Here is a 5,053-nt window from a genome sequence, read left to right as displayed (position 1 = left end):
TCCTGTTCTGCAGCCTCCACTGGGGATACACAGGCAAACAGTGCCTGGAGTGGACCTCTAGCAAACTCCAGCATACCTGCAAAGAGGCCTGTTAGAACGAAAACTAACAAACAGAAAGGAATAGCATCAACATCAACAAAAAGGACATCCACACATAAACCACATCCAAAAGTCACCAACATCAAAGAACAAAGATAGATAAATCCACGAAGATGAGGAAACACCAGTGTAAAAAGGCTGAAAATGCCAAAAACCAGAACACCTCTTCTTTTCCAAAGGATCACAACTCCTCACCAGCAAGGAAACAAAACTGGATGGAGAATGAGTTTGACAAATTGACAGAAGTAGGCTTCGGAAGTTCGGTAATAATAAACTCCTCCAAGCTAAGGGAGCATGTTCTAACCCAATGTAAGGAAGCTAAGAGCCATGAAAAAATTGCTAAGTAGAATAACCAGTTTAGAGAAGAACATAAATGACCTGATGGAGCTGGAAAACACAGCACGAGAATTTTGTGAAGCATACACAAGTAACAATAGCTGAATCGATCCAGCGGAAGAAAGGATAGCAGAGATTGAAGATCAACTTGATGAAATAAAGCATGAAGACAAGATTAGAGAAAAAAGAATGAAAAGGAATGAACAAAGCCTCAAAGAAATTTGAGGCTACGTGAAAAGACCAAACCTATGTTTGATTGGTGTACCTGAAAGTGACGGGGAGAATGGAACCAAGTTGGAAAACATTCTTCAGGATATTATCCAGAACTTCTCCAACCTAACAAGACAGGACAACATTCAAATTCAGGAAATACAGAGAATACCAGAAAGATACTCCTTGAGAAGAGCAACTCCAAGAAACATAATCATCAGATTCACGAAGGTTGAAATGAAGGAAAAAATGTTAAGGGGATCCAGAGAAAAAGGTCGGGTTACCCACAAAGGGAAGCCAATCAGACTAACAAAAGATCTCTCTGCAGAAACCTTACAAGACAGAAGAGAGTGGAATCCAATATTCAACATTCTTAAAAAAAAGAATTTTCAAACCAGAATTTCATACCCAGCCAAACTGAGCTTTATTAGCAAAGGAGAAATAAAATCCTTTACAGACAAGCAAATGCTGAGACATTTTGTCACCATCAGGCCTGCCTTACAAGGGCTGTTGAAGGAAGCACTAAATACGGAAAGGAAAAACTGGTACCAGCCATTGCAAAAACATACCAAATTGTAAAGATCACTGACAGTATGAAGAAACTGCCTCAGCTAACGGTCAAAATACCAGCTAGCATCATAATGACAGGATCAAATTCACACATAACAATATTAACCTTAAATGTAATGGACTAAATGCCCTAATTAAAAGACATAGACTGGCAAATTAGATAGAGACTCAAGACCCATTGGTGTGCTGTATTAAGGAGATCCATCTCATATGCATAGACATGTAGAGGCTCAAAATAAAGGGATGGAGGAATATTTACCAAGCAAATGGAAAGCAAAAAAAAAAAAAAAAAAAAAAAAGCAGAGGTTGTAATCCTAGTCTCTGATAAAACAGACTTTAAACCAACAAAGATCAAAAAAGACAAAGAAAGGCATTACATAATGGTAAACAGGTCAACATAACAAGAAGTATTAACTATCCTAAATATATATGCACCCAGTACAGGAGCACCGAGATTCATAAAGCAAGTTCTTAGAGACCTACAAAGAGACTTAGACTTCCACACAATAATAGTGGAAAACTTTAACACCCCACTGTCAATATTAGATCAACAAGACAGAAAATTAACAAAGATATTCAGGACTTGAACTCAGCTCTGGACCAAGCAGACCTAACAGACATCTACGTAACTCTCCACCCCAAATCGACAGAATATACCTTCTTCTCAGCCACACATCGCACTTATTCTAAAATTAACCACATAATTGGAAGTAAAACACTCCTCAGCAAATGCAAAAGAATGGAAATAATAACAAACAGTCTCTCAGATCACAGTGCAATCAAATTAGAACTCAGGATTAAGAAACTCACTCAGAACCATACAACTATATGAAAACTGAACAACCTGCTCCTGAATGACTACTGGGAAAATAGCAAAATGAAGGCAGAGATAAAGATGTTCTTTGAAACCAATGAGAACAAAGACACAACATACCAGAATCTCTGGAATATAGCTAAAGCAGTGTGTAGAGGGAAATTTATGGCACTAAAATCCCCACGGGAGAAAGTGCAAACGACCTAACATCAACACCCTAACATCACAATTTAAAAAATTACAGAAGCTAGAGCAAACATTCAAAAACTAGCAGAAGGCAAGAAATAACTAAGATCAGAGCACAACTGAAGGAGATAGAGACACAAAAAAACCTCCAAAAATTAACGAATCCAGGAGCTGGTTTTTTGAAAAGATTAACAAAATAGATAAACCACTAGCCAGACTAGTGAAGAAGAGAGAAGAATCAAATAGACACAACAAAAAATGATAAAGGGAATATCACCACTGACTCACAGAAATACAAACTACCATCAGAGAATACTAGAAACACCTTTACACAAATAAACTAGAAAATCTAGAAGACATGGATAAATTCCTGGACACATACACCCTCCCAAGACTAAACCAGAAAGAAGTGGAATCTCTGAATAGATCAATAACAAGTTCTAAAATTGAGATAACGATTAATAGCCTACCAACCAAAAAAAGCCCAGGACCAGAGGGATTCACAGCCGAATTCTACCAGAGGTACAAAAAGGACTTAGTACCATTCCTTCTGAAACTATTTCAAAGAATAGAAAAAGAGGGAATCCTCCCTAACTCATTTTATGAGGCTAGGATCATCCTGATACCAAAACCTGGCAGTGACATAACCAAAAAAGAAAATTTTAGGCCAATATCCCTGATGAACATCAATGCGAAAATCCTCAGTAAAATACTGGCAACCTGAATCCTGCAGTGCACAAAACCTTATCCACCATGATCAAGTCGGCTTCATCCCTGGGATGCAAGGCTGGTTCAACATACGCAAATCAATAAATGTAATCCATTACATAAACAGAACCAATGATAAAAAACACATGATTATCTCAATAGAGGCAGAAAAGGCCTTCCAAAAATTCAACACCCCTTCATGCTAAATTCTATCAGTAAACTCAGTACTGAGGAAACATATCTCAAAATAATAAGAGCTATTTATGACAAACCCACAGCCAATATCATACTGAATGGGCAAAAGCTGGAAGCATTCCCTTTGACAAACGGCACAAGACAAGGATGCCCTCACTCACCTCTCCTATTTAACATATAGTGTTGGAAGTTCTGGCCAGGGCAATCAGGCAAGAGAAAGTAATAAAGGTGTACACATAGGAAGAGAGGAAGTCAAATTGTCTCTGCTTGTAGATAACATAATTATATATTTAGAAAATACCATCACCTCAGTCCAAAATCTCCTTAAGTTGAGAAGCAACTTCAGCAAAGTCTCAGGGTACAAAACCAATGTGCATTCCTATACACCAATAATAGAAAAACAGAGTCAAATCATAAGGGAACTCCCATTCACAATTGCTACAAAGAGAACAAAATACCTAGGAATACAACTTACAAGCGATGTGAAGGATCTCTTCAAGGAGATCTACAAACCTCTGCTCAAGGAAATAAGAGAGGGCACAAACAAATGGAAAAACATTCCATGCTTGTGGATAGGAAGAATAAATATTGTGAAAATGGCCATATGGCCCAAAGTAATTTATAGATTCAATTCTATCCCCATCAAGCTACCACTGACTTTCTTCACAGAGTTAGAAAAACTACTTTAAATTTCATATGGAACAAAAAAAGAGCCCATATAACAAAAAAAATCCCTAAGCAAAAAAATAAATAAATAAAAGGCTGGAGGCATCATGCTTTCTGACTTCAAACTATACCTCAAGGTTACAGTAACCAAAACAGCATGGTACTGGTACCAAAACAGATATATAGACCAACGGAACAAAACAGAGGTCTCAGAAAAAACACAACACATCTGAAACCATCTGATCTTTGACAAACCTGACAAAAGCAATGGAGAAAAGATTCCCTACTTAATAAATGGGTTGGGAAAACCAGCTAGCCATATGCAGAAAACTGAAATTCCTTATACCTTATAGGAAAATTAACTCAAAATGGATTCAATACTTAAATGTAAGACTTAAAACCATGAAAACCCTAGAAGAAAACTTAGGTAATACCATTCAGGACACAAGTACAGACAAAGATTTCATAAGTAAAACACCAAAAGCAATGGCAACAAAAGCCAAAACAGACAAATGGGATCTAATTAAACTAAAGAGCTTCTGTACAGCAAAAGAAACTATTATCAGAGTGAAAAGGCAACCTACAGGAGAAATTTTTTGCAATCTACCTGTCTGTCAAAGGGCTAATATCCAGAATCTACAAGGAACTTAAACAAATTTACATGAAAAAAACAAACAACCTCATCAAAAAGTGGGCAAAGGATATGAACAGACACTTCTCAAAAAAAGGCATTTATGCAGCCAACAAACATACAAAACAAAGTGCATAATCACTGTTCATTAGAGAAATGCAAATCAAAACCACAATGAGATACTGTTTCATTCCAGTTAGAATAGCAATCATTAAAAAGTTAGGAAACAGCAGATGCTGGAGAAGATGTGCAGAAATAGGAATACTTTTACACTGTTGGTGGGGGTGTAAATTAGTTCAACCATTGTGGAAGACGGTGTGGCAATTCCTCAAGGATCTAGAACCAGAAATACCACTTGATCCAGCAATCCCATTACTGGGTATATACCCAAAGGATTACAAATCATGCTACTATAAAAACACATGTACATGTATGTTTATTGCAGCACTATTTATAATAGCAAAGACTTGGAACCAACCCAAATGCTCATCAATGATTGATAGACTGGATAAAGAAAATGTGGCACATATACACCATGGAATACTATGCAGCCATAAAAAAGGATGAGTTCATGTCCTTTGCAGGGACGTGGATGAAGCTGGAAATCATCATTCTCAGCAAACTAACAAAGGAACAGA

This window comes from Trachypithecus francoisi, unplaced genomic scaffold, assembly GCF_009764315.1.
Source record: "Trachypithecus francoisi isolate TF-2019V2 unplaced genomic scaffold, Tfra_2.0 Lachesis_group13, whole genome shotgun sequence".
NCBI classification, from domain to species: Eukaryota; Metazoa; Chordata; class Mammalia; order Primates; family Cercopithecidae; genus Trachypithecus; species Trachypithecus francoisi.
The sequence above is the reverse complement of the archived record's forward strand: the minus strand, read 5'-3'. Positions refer to the sequence as shown.